A 15413-nucleotide genomic window follows, 5' to 3' on the forward strand; every position below is an offset into this window, starting at 1 on the left:
AAACAGCTTCAAATTTCAAAGTAGATGTATTTTGAATCATCCATGTCGTAATGTATGCAAAAACCTGTCCTTTTGGCTGGGGACTGACAATAGCTTCAAGGTATCCATCACTTTGAACTACCCAATAGCGAACTAACAAGGTTTTACTGTATTCTCCAAACACACACACACTTCTGTGTACCTCACAATTATGGAGATCTGCAAGATGATTTCAAACAGGAGCCAGGACCTTTTTAGTTCACAAGTAAATAAGTAGAGGATAAATTAGATTTTCTTAGCTGAAAAAAAATTTAGATTGTATTGAGAGTTTGAATTGTTTTAAACCATATTTCTGAGACATTTTTACAGACTTAGTAGAACCTAAAGCCATTTGACCATCTAGCCATCACCAAAGCTGTACCATGACATCTTACATGGGAGAAAGTTAACCTGGCACTACTTCTTGTTTTTTATCCTGTATTTAGAAAAGAAGAGGATGCTTGAGTTCAGCAAGTTCACAAGTCAATAGTAGGCTAGAGTGCTAGGTTATAATTTAGAACAATGACCTGAGAGCTGAATATTGGAAATAAAGAAGAGCTTAAAAATAGATATGTATGCAACCAATAAACTTACTATTTAATAGTACCTCGCAGCAGCTTACAAAGGGAGATATGTAGATTTCCCTAGCATCTTTGTTGAATAAATTTTTAGGCTTTTCTTGACCTCTGTCTCAGAGAGGGTTATAAAATCTTCTGTTGTGTAGGTGGATAAATAGTGGATAGTTGCCACTGCAAAGATGGTTTTGTAAGAAGCTGCCAATAGATATGCTGGCACAGGGCACAGTCTGTAGGCTGGTGGCAGCAGACTTGCATAGAACCCTGTCACACAAAACCAAAAGCAGCCTGTTCCTGTTTCTCAAGCTCACCATCTCTCTGTAACTTTTGTAATAAGAGTACTAGCATCCTACTTCTTGGGGAAGACTTAAGGGCTATCAGCCCATGGCAGTGGTTTTCAACTTTTTTGGCTAGGGACAGACATTACACATAAACCAGTTTAAGTGATCAGAAACTGATTTAAACCTGTAACAACAGATGTTCAGTGCACATAAACCAGTTTGAAAATGGCTGAAACTGGTCTGAGATAAACCTGGTTGAATGTAGTATCAAACAACTGATTTGGGTCAAACCAGTTCATGCAATGTCTGTCCCAGATCCCTTGCTGGTTTAAGTTAAATCAGACTCCCCCAGCATGCTGGCATGCTCTCTGGGCTGGGCAGGGCAGGGCTCTCTGCTCTACAGCACAGCTGGTCCCTCCCAAGCTCCCTAACTGTGGCTCCGGCAGAGACTTACAGACAAAAGCATCCGCCTGCCTTCTGCTCTCCCCTCCCCTCTAAACAGGGATGCTGCTGTCCCCTTTGCCTTACACTGCTCATTACACAGACATGTGGCATTATCTAGGAGACCACATCCTGCCGCAGCACAGACCATAGTCAGATGGGACAAAGGCAGAATCAGCAGGTAGCTGGTACTGTTCCTCTGTTGTTTTCTTAATGAGGTGATAAACACTGAGTTAGGGGTGATAACTGTGTTATCAATTCCCTTCTGGGCTGGTCAGAAGAGGAGGAACCCCTGCCCAGTCAGAGCATCCTGCTGGGGCCTGGCTATGCCCCCCTAAGTTCAGAACAGTAGAAGGGAAGGGAGGGCTATTCTAGCACCCCCCAGCTTCTAGCCTGACCCACTGCAGGCATGTCCCTGCATTTTTTCAATCCAGAGTGGATGTCTTTACAGTTACAAACTGATTTAGCCTAGCCAGGTTAGACTAATCTGCAAAGAGTGAATCAATTCAGGATCAGGCTTTTGAATGTCAGTCCCTAGCCTTTAGGTCTCTAGGCACCTTTCATGGAACTTGATGCACTTCTCCATAACTTTTCTTAATTGAGTGGCACCCAATTTGAAAAACTAATTTATATAATACAGTCCTTACCCCCCTGCAGAGGGGACAGGCAATGGGGGTGGGGTATTGGTTAGGCATGTACACCCCAGAGTTTCCACTTTTCTCTATATCTCCAGAAACCTCACTTATCTCTTTACACCAAGTGGCACCCTTCAAACAATAAGCTGTGGCATGCTGACTGAGAATCACTGGCTTATGGTATACTACTAAAACAGTAGTAGTATCAGCAACCTACCACATATGACCAGTCCTAAAATAACCAGAATGCAAGACTGATAGGTGGAAACATAAATTAGGAAGTAAAATTCTTGTTACAGTGAAAGCAGAGTTAAGTCGATGCTGATAAAGTCTGAAAATCTCTGCTCATTTTAAAAAGGAGCCAGTTAAAGATTACCAAAAAACCCAAACCAAAACAATAAAAACAAGAAACCAAACCCACATAGAATATCATTTTAAGGGGCTGTTCCTGTTATGTTATTCAGACTGAGCAGTGCTCTCAGCAAGTAGGGATTTTTCCCCCTTCTTCAGGTGGGACTATTCATGAAACAAGTTGACATTCCACCTGATTAAGGATGCCAGAACCTATTTCACAGTTTTGGAAATAATCTGTTAATATTAGCTGTAGAATTTTATTTTTGAGCACTTCGAGTGCTTGGTTGATAGTGCCTTTTCAGTGTTCTTCTTCTCAGAACTTCCAAATGTGCCTTTGAAAGAAAAAAAAAGGAAAGAAACACAAGTAAGAAAAACAAGCACTTAAAGTTGTTTTGTAGCAGGTTAATTAAAGCTTCTGCCTCTGTGTCCTCTCCTCCCAGGCAGTCTCCTATATTCATGTTTTGAAATGGAGCACTTGAAAGTGTTGCTTTAGGGCTTCTGCATTGCAAGGCCATTCCTCCCATCTCCATGGGAAGTCCTGCTTAGGTCGCAAGCTTGCCATACACACCACACATGCACATGTGCACGCGCGCGAGCGTGCGCGCGCGCGCACACACACACACACACACACACACACACACACACAGAATTTCTGTTCTGAACAAAGACACAATAACTTGATCTCAGTGAAAGTATTGTCTTACATTACAGTAGGCTGGAGTGAGAGCTGTTTTAATTTTCTGCTGACACAGTACACATTTTCATGCAATCATAGAAACTAGAAGAAATCTCTTACGCCATGTAGTCCATACATATACAAAACAAGAATGTGTTCAGCAAATATTCCAGTCTGATTTGAAGTGCCCCAAGTGACGAGGCACCTTCGCAGATTAATATATCTTATTCTGTACTGAGAATTGAGATCAGCTTCAATTTTCCTTTGCTTTTTCACTTTCCATTGTGCCTAGCGCCCTTCCTGTATTCCTGAAGGTTGAAAGCTTAAAGTTCTCTTTATGTCTGGGAGAGGTGAAACTGCTACCCAAACTGAAAATACCTTGTTTGAGTACTGAAGAACTGTTTGCTGCAGATCTGGGCTTTTGAAGCCAGTACCCATGCTGTTATAAATCAGTGTAATTTCACTGACCAGCTAAGGCACTGACCCTTTAAATGTCAACATTTTAGATATCTGTTTCCCTTTCAGTTTGTGTGTGTGCGCACAAGAGTAAATGATGTTTTGTACAAAAATATCAGCAGTCTGTTCGGCAGTTGTTTAAAATTACAGTATATGTTTGCAATTTTTAAGATTTTTAATGATGATGAAATGAGATAATTGACGAGGTAATTTACAATACAAAATAATCTAATACACAGCATTCATCAGATAAAAACGGTTGATCAGGAATTATATACTGTATTTAGTAGCATTAACTTTTTATGCCCTTTACATAATGGCATAAAAATGCTTCTGGAATGAAAATGGGTCTTTTCTTGAAATATATCCTCCATTTATATTGCTTGTAATTTGTATTATGTATCACCAATTATATCTTGGCACTTTGCCTATCATACTGGGTATGCTGTTACAGTTGCAAAATCATCTCATCTAGGAGACCTGGTGGCCTGGAACAGTGCATTACATTTATAGCTAAGAGACTGAATTTAGGGAGAAATGCAATTTTCCAGAAACCCTGCTAATGGAAGTTGGATGCCTACCAGAAATGATGCTACCAAGGAAGATCTGAGGTATGAAAGAGAATGAGAGAGACTTTCTGTTCAGTTGCCATTCAAGCTGTAACCTACTATGACAGTTGTCAACACTGCCCTTTCTGATGTTTCCCAGTTGTATTCCATTTAGAGTAAACACATCAAAGAGCTACCTGCTGGGGAAATGAGAAAAGAGTGGCGGCAGGATTCTGATGAACAGATGTAGTCAAAGGTACCCTTACCCCAACCTTGAGCAGTGATTTAATGAAAACTTGAAGAGCAAAGAATCAAAGTAGCTGTGCCTCTTGTGTTTAGTAAAGGAGATGGTGAGGAGACTGGACTTCTGAAGGGTATCCTGTAAGCCTGCTAGTGTGATATGGGCACTGTCTTCTCACCCTATTGCTTTAGTTCTCTGTTCATATACTCTAGCTAAATGGAGGGCTGATGATGCAGGCCAGAAAATGTTTTAAAACCAGCAAACAGGCTGTCAGCTTTTGCACCTGGCATCCCTAAAGATATTTTTCATCTTCTTCTGAAAATGAGAGAGAGAGATGTTAGAAGGTCTATCTCTAAACAGCTGTGCATAATCTTGAAGGGGAGATGCACATTACAAAAGCAGTAGGCATTGGGAGATACAGGAATCTCAAAACTCTTTTATAGGATGTCAGATAAAACTGACTGGGATAAACAAATACCAGGTTTCCAAAGTGTGGGGGAGATCTGTATTCCAAGCCCTCTATCTCTATTGATGAAATCCCTTAATGGTTTACTCTGATGAAGGGTGACCTATTTCTTTGTTTTTTAAATAGCGAAAAAGACCATTTTCCTGGAGGGGGGCAAAATCAAAAGCACCGGTCCTAGTTTTCCCTATAAATAGGGAAAGGGCAATTTGACTGTCTAAAGATAGATGCGTGTAATTGTCCGTGGTGCTCAGGTTAAAAAAAAATCTGCTGGTCAGCTCATTTGATTGAGGATAAAATGTGGAGCCTTTCATAAATCTCTAGCTCAGACTCTGGGGTTTTATGATGCAGTAACTTTACTAAAACTCCTGGGAAACAGAGATCATCATTCACCTCATATTCTCTCCTCATATACTTCTTCCCCATCCTTTTCCAGGATGATTCAAAACTCAGAGCTTAAATTTCAAAATAAGGTGCCTCGTTGTGCTCATAAAATTTGTATGAGTAAGGGGAAAGTGTGCATTGAAATACTGGGAAAACATATTTACATGGTGTAGGAGGGTAACCTTGAAAACAAAGTAGCTTGCATGCATATATACCGATGTATGCATGCAATTAACTTTATAAAATGCATACACATGTTGCTACTTCTGACGTTTATTTTGGGGGTACAGACTGAAAGATGATTAAACGTTACCTACCCACTTAGTGCAGTGATCACCAAGGATCCTGGTTTAAAAAAAAATCCCCAATTTTTGGGTTTAAAAAAGTAACCCAAAATCCACATTTTTCCATGATTAAAATGAAACACCACTAATACATAGATATAGATTTCTATCAATATAAATATAGATATTAGGTGGCCGAATCTCCAAATCCAAATTGAATAGGGAGACCCATTAAAAGGTCCGAATCCATTCAGAAGCCTCTAAATCAATTCAGAGAGATTCGTGGGTTCAGCCATAGACTAAACCGGCAGCAGTTCTTCACAACACTGGACACAGCTGCCTCCAGCTGGTAAGACTGTGGCAGTGGGCAGAGTGGGGAGGGAAGGGGTGTGTGGGGGGAGAGATCAACACCCCCACGGTGAGGGAGGGATTGGGGCTGGGCCAAGCTGCCCAGATGGGGTGAGAAAGCACAGGACTCGGGAAGTGGGGCTCCCGCCACTGTGCACTGCTCTTCTGGTGGCTCCTTCTCCTCCTAACTGTGAGGGTGTTGATCTGCTGCTCTCCATGCCCCTTCCCTCCCCCCACTTCACCTACCACAACATACTTACTGGCTGGAGGCAGCTGTGTCCACTATCATGGAGACCTGCTGCCTGTATATTCTATGGCTGAATCTCCAAATTGGTGCTGAATCTCCAGATCTGAACTGATCGAATTGAATCAGGATAGTTATTCAAATCACTGAATTGAATCACTGTCCCACTGAATCAGCTGAATCTGAAGCAAATAATTCCTGCTTCGCACAGGCCTAATGGATATAGATTTGATCCATCTCTAGATTGATATCGGTCTATCTATCTAGTGTTTCCTTTTGATCACAGAAAAATGTGGATTTTGGGTTACTTTTCTAAATCCAAAAATTGTGGATTTTCTTTAATCGGAGAAAACCAGGATCCCAGGTGATCACTAAGGGTTGAGGAGGGGAAGGGGGAAAGAGCAGAAAAGGAAGTTACCTGTGTATACAGTAAATCAAGTAATCACTTTTATGTTACAGATTGTAATTTTAAAAATTACAGTTTACTTTACATCATTTTGTTGTTTCATGGTATTAACCTAGTAGCTTTTAAAACAAGCAAACAAAACAAAAATCCCAGCAATAGCCCACCACTACTTTGATAATATGGGATTAGTTACTGTTCATGTCATCTTAAAATGTATTAAAGTACAGCACTGCATTATTAGACAGGTTATGCCATAGCACTTTTGTTAATGAGAAGGTGAACAGTTCATGCAGGATTACTAGTGCCGTCATTCATAATTAGCATAGGGAAGGTAGGTTGTCATTTTGTTACATTTTCTGACTATTTTTGTTCATAGGGCCTGAAAATTCCATTTAACCTGTTGTAGCAGACATCTTTTATCATCCCTTCGATTGTTCTGCTCTTTTCTTCCTGCAAAATTAAGCCACTTCTCTTCCTCATCCAAATCTCCCATAAGTTCTCAAACAGAATCAGATTGATCTATATCCCTTCCCTCTCCTCGCAGAACTTAGTATGATCTTCTAATTTTGTGAAGAACAGACAGCAAGTTTTGCAGTTAGTAGGAGTGTGGCTATAACTCAGGTTTAGATAAAGTTAACGTGGGTGGAAGCCAATGTGCTTGTCTGTGTGCTTCATTTTGTGGGGTGAATCTGTGGGTTTAACAGTTGTGCTAGAGAAGCAGTCTGCTGTCAGAGCTGAGTAGTATGAGTAAGAGGAGATAAGAAAATTCACGGTTAAAGTAATTTCTAACTGATCCTGTTAAACCTTGATTAAGGGGATTTCTGCACAGCTTGGCACATGCACACAAAATGAAACTGTTGGACTGTGCTGAGATCAGATACAGTGATTAAGCCTTTATAGTTAATATAGTATGCTACTATACTGCTACTATCTATAGCAAAGTAATATCATGCAGATTCAGTTTAGTTGCAAGATTCAGTGTAGGTGCAAGAACTCTGAAACAAAAGGGGACTTTGGAATATTTTTCTTATTACCGATAAATATTGCAGTTCTCAAAACTGTCTTTAGCCATTCACTTCCTTTTATGGGGGACAGTGGGGGTTACTGTTCATTAGGAAATAAAACTTCTCAAGGCAGATACGAAGAATTGAATCCTCTACTTATAGCTTAGTATTCTGCATTTTAAGTTTCTGTCTGTTTCAGGTTAGTTTAGACAATTAAGCAAACATCCATGTAACCCCAGCACAGATAGATAACTATGCCAGTATGTAGTGATGGATCAGTAACAATACAGATTGAATAAAAAGAATGTCTACTTCTAAAAGGCTACAATTTGAAAAGGAAATGTTTAGATCTCCAGTGCATACATGTCACATCCTTGATCATGGGTGCCAAATACATGGGGGCCGAAGGGCCTTGGCCCACTTCAGAAAGAGGGCTGTCACCTGAAATGCATAAAATTTTTCACGTGTCCATCATATTAGGCTCCTCCCCCAACAAAAGTAAAAGTTGAGACCTATATCCTTGATCCTGTTTAAATGTGTACATGCGAATAGGGTTAAAAAATACATGTTTTTAAGGTGGTGATAGCCAATGATTTCTGAACTGCCAAAAGTAGCTGATGACATTCTATAGTTTAGTATTTTCATTCTGATTGTGTTATTTGCATTCCAGAGATTGTTATTGTAAGTCACTCCATGGATGATCATACACACATCACAATTGTAAAGTTTTTGTTTTTCTTTTTTTTAACCCTATGTTGAAATCCAGCACTGCATTTTCTTTGACTTGGTTGCAGGTTGTCATGTAAAGGTTCACTGTGTCTGAGATAATACAATTAGATCATAGCAATATTCCTTAAATCAGGGGCCCCCCACAGCCCAGGAACTGCTCTGCCCACTGGCAGCTCGCCCCCACCGGTCACTGGAGATGCAGGCAGGCTCTGCAGGAAAAAAAGGCCCCTCACCATAACAGTGACAGAAGCCCGTAAATTAAAATGGTGGGTTTTTAATCATTGTAATTAAAAACCCACCATTTCAATTTATTGGACTAACTCTCCATCATGTGTACAATCAGCCTCAGTGCACATAATGGCTTTCAAAATGGTCAAAACCAGTTTAAGGTAAACCTGGATGGAATTAGTATCAGATTTAGGTTAAATCAGTTTATTGAACTTCTGTCCCAGATTCACTCCAGATTCAAGTTAACTCTCAGTCCCCCAGTATCCCAGGATGCTTTGTGCCTCCCCTGCAAACTCCCCCTCATAGGATGGGTGGGTTAGCCTTGGTCCAAGGTGTCTGCTCCAGGGGAGGAGGAAAACATGTTCTAGCTCCTCCCAGCTACTGGCATGTGGCTTTATTTCTGGAATCAAAAGTGAATGCCTGTTCACTTGCTTATCAGTTCAATCTACACAGTTTAGACTAAACTGCAATGATTGAATCGATTCAGCTTCAGTCTTTTTGGCTGTGTATACTTATCCTATGTTATTCTTCGGATTTGCCAGAGCAGGTAGCATTGTGTCACGTGAGTGAGTCAATGCTGTGAAAGTAGGACTGCCACTGCCTAAGCTATTTATATTTTGGATAGACTATTTCAGTCTTAACTTCTGAATTGGCATCCCTGTTTCACAAATACCAAATTCATGATAAGATTTAAAAGAGATAAAAAAAAATATAGGCAACAGCTCAGAAAACAATTAAGGGCAACATCTTGTTTTAATGCAAGTTTCAGAAACAGCAATGACCTTTGGAAGTTGCATTGTCTTTTTGCTAGCTTATGACAGAATCCATACTAGCTTGATTTGTCACAACACCGCATCATCTGTTGAGGAGAATTGTAGAAACACTTGCTGTTTCTTATCTTACTCTCTTTCATCTTTCTTATTTCTTTCTCCTCTTGTGTTTACCCTTTAGTTCAACCTAAAGACACCTTCAGCTTTACCCACGGGGAGCAAAAGCTAAGAAGAGGGGCAATAACACATCTATATGAACATCAGTATGTCAGAGAGAAAGAAGTTCATATCAGAGGAGGATTAATGTTTTTTTTTCTAGTGCCAGAGGAGAAGGAGGAGGAGAGAGGCAGGAATTACAATACATAGAAAATGAAATGAGGGGCTTTTCAGATAACGCTATTACAAGGAGATGAAGTGGTTTAAGGGTTAGGGCAGGGGAGTGGGAATTAAGACTCCTGGGATCAATGTGAACTTCTGCAGCTGACTTCTTCTTGACTTTGGGTAAGCTCTCGGCGTCTCAGTTCACTCTCCAATACAGTATTATATTGTCTCATCAGGGTCCAGTGAGACTGATTACTTGATGTGTATAAAGTGGTTTCAAATTCATGAATGGGAGACAAATAATTATAATTACCCATTGTTGGCCCATATTGTTTTTATACCCACCATCCCCTAAGAAGTTAGGAAGAATACGAAAATGGTAACACTTGTAAAACCCAGTCCTTCTGCCTTGTAGATGGTGTGATCATCAGGGATCCTGGTTTTCTCTGATAAAAAAAAAAATCCCCAATTTTCAGATTAAAAAAAGTAACCCCAAACCCTCATTTTTCCATGATCAAAATAAATGCCACTATATATATACAGCTATATATATAGTGGTGTTTCATTCTGATACGGAAAAATGTGGATTTTAGGTTACGTTTTTAATTCGAAAATTGGGGATTTTTTTTTAATTAGAGAAAACCAGGATCCTGGGTGATCATTTACTTCTGTGCAAAGTGAGTGTAAAACGTTATTACTTTCTGATTTGGTAGCTTTTTTGATTCACTGCGCACAGGTACAAATCACAGCAGGAGGAGCAAGGCAGTGGAGAATCTGGCCATCAAATCCTTGGAATCCTCAGAAGTGCTGCAGGGGATATGAAGAGGATGCTTTGCAGCAGTAAATCCACAGTAACTCCACTTGAGCCAACATTTTGCTTGGGAACTAGTGCACTCTGCCTGTGCTTGTGGTTAAAACCTATCTACCTCATTTCAGACAGCAACTATTGCAAAGGAGAAAGCAAGCTGGAGTTCTCCAGACACCTTTTGTTGGCTCCTATGGGAGTTGTTTACATGCTTGTCCTTGGCACATTCCCCCCAGTGTGCAGTAATGCAGAGGTTGGCCATTTTTATTGTTTGTAGCACCTAGAAGCACTTTGAAGATCAGTCTGCATTGCAGTAGGCACTGTGCACATGTAGTAAGAACAAGAACTAGTTACAAAAGTTTCCAGTCTAAAGAGGACAGATAAACAATGAATGGGAAATGGGCACAGTGAGGTGCAGTGCTTTCCTCAGAGCTACACAGCAGGACAGTGGCAGAGCCAAGTGGAACCCGGATTTCTCAAACTCCAGTTCAGTGACCTGTTCACTGAAGCCTATCTGCAATGACCTGGTGTTGTAAATGCTCAAAAGGCTACGTCCAATTTGAAAGAATATTTTGTGTCATATTCACAACTTTTTTGTAACGTTATCAGTCACATCCGGGATTGTAAAAATTAAGATGAGTTCATTCCTAGGAAGCACTCTCTCTTTGTATAAATAGTTGTTAAAGGAAACAATGTCTAAACCTAAAGTAATAGACAGTACGTTCCTGAGGGAGTGTAGGTTTCAAAGGCTTGGAAGGTGCATTTCAGTTCAATAGTCAATATTTAGAGCAGACGTCTATTCTATAATTGATTACGTGTACTTTTATGACAAACAGTAGAGCTGTGCTTGGGTGGGTGAGGGGGGAGGGAATAACTGATGGACACTGTTGATCAAAGCATCTTTATTTCCATATGTCTTTTCTTTAATAAAACCTTTGAAGTCAGTCAGCTTGTTAATTCTCTCACCCCTTTCCTAAAAAGACCTGTCCTGAAAAGACAGTGCTTAATTCGCATGCAGACAACATCGCTGCATGCAATTAGTACTGGGGATCAAAGATGATTTTGCACTGAAAAAAATAGGGCACCAGACTCAGAGGTCAGTGTTCAGAGCTAATAGGTTGACACGCCTGCTGGTTGTGGCTGTATGAACCAGATAAAAATTGATCAGAAGAAAATTGCTTATATGTTTGTGATTTCTGCTTTTCATTTATTTATAGTTACTTTTATCCCATTTGGAGGCCAGTCTAAGGTAGGATATATCAGCAGTGCTGAATTTTTGTTTAAGAACATGCTTTGTATTACATCTGTCAATATATTGTATTATTTATTTAGTCTAAGTTAGTTGATATAGTACTGTCAAACCAGATTGGATGTCAGGGGATAGGCATTCTTTAAGAACCTGTCTGCCTCAAGAAGTGAAAATACAGAGTGAGTTGTTCTTACTTCATATGTGTGTCTCAGGTAGTCCTAGTGAAATATGCAAATGTTTGCAGATTACATTTTGTGTTAAAAAAAACGATTTTTGATTGTTTATCTATGGGGCTGTGAATAGGCTGAAGGGAGCTAATGTGGATATTGGCATGGAGAAGAGAGAAAAGCCTGTTACAGAGTATGTATCCTTGCAATGCAGCTACTAAAGGAATACTATCTGCCGTTCACAGAAGTGTCTTATGGATTGACTGTCAAAGATAGCAGACAATTAGGCAGTGAGTCTGAAAGAGCTTCTAATGTATTTATAGAATAACTCCACTATAGTAGAAATAACTATTACAGATTTCCACCTGTGTAGCAGAGTTGCGGATCTGACCATACAGCTGTACTACTGACTGATATCCCTGTGTTACTGGTTGGGGTGGTGTTTCACAATTCCTTTGAGTGGAGTGCAAGAGCGGCGTCAGTTTTGGATGGGGAAGTAGAGGCTGGATATGAAGTTGCACTTCTGAGCAAGTTGAAAAGTTGGATGTTCAGAAATCTTCAGCTGAATAATGGTTGTCTGAGTGTTCGACTGAGTGTATTACAAGAGTGTTTAAGAAACCGCTTCGTGCTACGACTAATGAATATCACTGAGAGTACTCTCCTGAGAGGAGATCAGACTGAAAGAAGGGAAAACTATAGAAGGCAAAGGAGATGGTAAAACCTTTTACATTTGTTCTTGTTAGAGCTTTGTGACTATTTTATTTCTTCAACAGCTGTAAAAGATAAAAAAAGCACAATTTGAAGAGCATCAGTATATATGTTAGAGCTAGGGAAAGTGTGTGTGTGTGTGTGTGTGTGTGTGTGTGTGTGTCTGTCTGTCTGTCTGTATAGTATGTACTATAAAAGTATGTGGTTACTTTTGTATATATTGATAATACAAACACATTTCCATTTCTCATTACAGATGCTATTATCCCCCCATCTGTTGGCAGGTAAATGAAGTAACCCAGATGTTGTCTTTTTATTTGGAGGAAATTGATATCTACTTAGAACAAGCAATGTGTATGAAAACAACCGACTTATAAAAAGAAATGAGGTCAGGTGTTTACATTGAAATATCCATAAACAGACCCCAGTTTGTAAAGGGCTTGTTGGTTAAAGCCAAGTTTAAAAAGATTCATAATCCTATCTTGCTTATGTGTGCCCTGAATCTCCACACAAGTCTTGATTTAAATTTGGTTACCCATAAAACGATTAGGATTTTCTGAAGCACCACACTGCACGATTTAGGTACATATGAAATATAGTTTGGTTTACAATAATAACTACAAATCCCTATTGTTCACTGAAAAAGGTTGCACGTTCTATCCATTATGCATAATTATAATATAGATATATTTTTTCCCAAAGATTCTTAAAATATTGAAGAAAAAAAAAACTGTGAAAAGATGGACCTCTGTCTAAGTGGAATTGCGACATTTTCTCCAGATTGCTGCTGGTGGAGGTAAAAGATCTTCAGTGGGCATGTCTACACATGCAATTTTATGGCACCTGTATAAACTGTGGGGCTTATTGCTCTGGAGTTACTTGCTCCCAGGTGCACCATTTGAACATGTGCCCGGGGGAAATTAACTCCAGAGTAATAAGCTCTGCAGTTTATTCAGGCACAGCACATGGAGCCTGGGCAGAGCAGCCCCAGCTGGCAAGGGGCCCTAAGGGCAGGCCTGCCAGCTTGAGCTGCTCTCCCCAGCTCAATGTGCTGTGGAGGGCTGGCTAGGGCATGAGGGAGCCTTAACATGGTGCTAGCCAGCTGGGCAGCATCTACACGTTTGCTTACAACTACTTACAAGTACTATCCTGCTGTGGTGTAAATTTAGTTTACTCCAACCTAATGGAGGTGCGTGTATAGATGCCGAGATGTGTACTGTACAACTAATTAGTCAACCTCACATTAGTAATCTCAGTTAACAAGGGGCTGGGTAATCAGGTTTGTATTGTGGGTATATGCTTGGATGGATATTTCTTCTTCCCTATTTTACCACAATAAAAATGAAGATTGGCTTTATGTGGCTCTGTAGTGATTTTGGGGTTTTTTTTGTGTGTGAGACTCATAAGGCAGGAGATGCATGCTGTGTATTGTGCCTTGTTTTCAGTTGTCATTTTGAAGTGATCTCCAGGCAGTAGGGTCAGATGAAAATACGTTCTGAATGGGCCAGACAGAAAGAAGCCAGTCAAAGAAATTAAGAATAGGATTAGTAAATAAATATTCAAAAGAATAGGCCTGTAGGGTGAATATATTCAATCTTGGAACCTTTTAGTTTGCAGTTTTCCTCTTTTACAAATACAACATTCCTCTTCAGTATGCAAACAGACATAATATGCATTGTAAATCATCTTCAGTAAGGTATCAGATAACAATGGCTTCAACAATAATAAGAAGCATATAGTTTGACATATTTACCTATTGTCTTTTTTTTTTTAATCCACTTACATGTAACTGGTGATTAAGTTAGACATTCAGTCTTTCAACAAATATTTACATTGCATTCTTTGTATCTGAGGCATCATTCTCAATGTAATGAATAACAGTAACATTCCACTTGTGTTTTGTACCTTTAATTTAAACAATTTAAAGGACTACACAGATATTCATTAATAAATAGCACTTTTTATATCATCTTGGTAAAGTGGATTTTTCAAACATCACATTGTCCAAAACCAGCCATATCTGGATTTAGGAATTTGGATGACTGACAAGGTTCCACTGAAATTCAGAGCTGGGATTCAGCTGTCTATCCAACTATCACAGGTCTTATAAATTATCTCTAAAACATCTAAGGAACTATGCATTTTAGCATCTAAGTTCATGCAATGTATTTGCTGCATACATTTAAAACAGCTGGAGTAATTCTACGTGTTGTAGTAGTTTGCTATGGGTTTCATAGATTTCATAGACATCAGGACTGGAAGGGACCTCGTAAGATCATCGGGTCCAGCCCCCTACTCAAGGGGCAGGAAGTCAGCTAGGGTCAAAGGATCCCAGTAAGATAAATGTCCAAATGTTTCTTGAAAGCGCCCAGAGTAGGTGCTTGCACCACCCCTGGGGGGAGTTTGTTCCAAGCCTGGGGGGCTTGGACAGTAACAACATTTTTCCTTACGTCCAGCCTAAAATGGTCTTGCATGAGTTTGTGAACTTTGGACCTTGTCGTCCCCTGGGGTGCTCTGGTGAACAGGCATTCCCCCAGATCCTGATGCACACCCCTTATGTACTTATAGGCTGCCACCAAGTCACCCCTGCGTTTCTCCAGACTGAAGAATCCCATAGCTTGCCTAGCCTTTCTTCATAAGCTCTGTTCTCTTGTCTTCTGATCATGTCTGTTTGATTAGAATAATCATACTTGTCTAATTAAATAATGTAACCCAAAAAAAAGAAAAGAAGGAAGGTGTTTGTGATATTTTTTTTCTTTTGCAATGGCTTCATATTTTTAAAGAAAGTCCTAGCCACCTATGAAAAAGAGTCAAAACCCTCTAATAATATTTTAGAATGTCACTGGGCCATTTTAACTCTATACAGTATACTATGTTTTTATACATACTGCATTATATAGAGGTCGTCCATATTGACTTCTAGCACCCATGGAACAAAGCATGTTGAAATAATGTGTATCCTTGGACCTAAAATTATATGATCATCACCCCTGGGGAGGAGGCTCTTCTCAGCCAGGCTGGCTGACCTGCTCCACTGGGCTTTAAACTAAGCCCGCTGGGGGATGGGGGGACTACTGC

At 39.9% G+C, this 15413-nt stretch overlaps 1 protein-coding gene across 4 annotated transcripts in view; it reads left to right on the forward strand.

The window, feature by feature from the left end:
* The window catches only part of PCDH9 (protocadherin 9), a 975348-nt gene that overhangs the window by 269012 nt on the left and 690923 nt on the right, over positions 1-15413 (forward strand). The gene's annotated exons all lie outside the window — the stretch shown is intronic.

Source organism: Crocodylus porosus, unplaced genomic scaffold, assembly GCF_001723895.1.
Source record: "Crocodylus porosus isolate Cpor-Errol unplaced genomic scaffold, CroPor_comp1, whole genome shotgun sequence".
In the NCBI taxonomy this organism is placed as follows: domain Eukaryota; kingdom Metazoa; phylum Chordata; order Crocodylia; family Crocodylidae; genus Crocodylus; species Crocodylus porosus.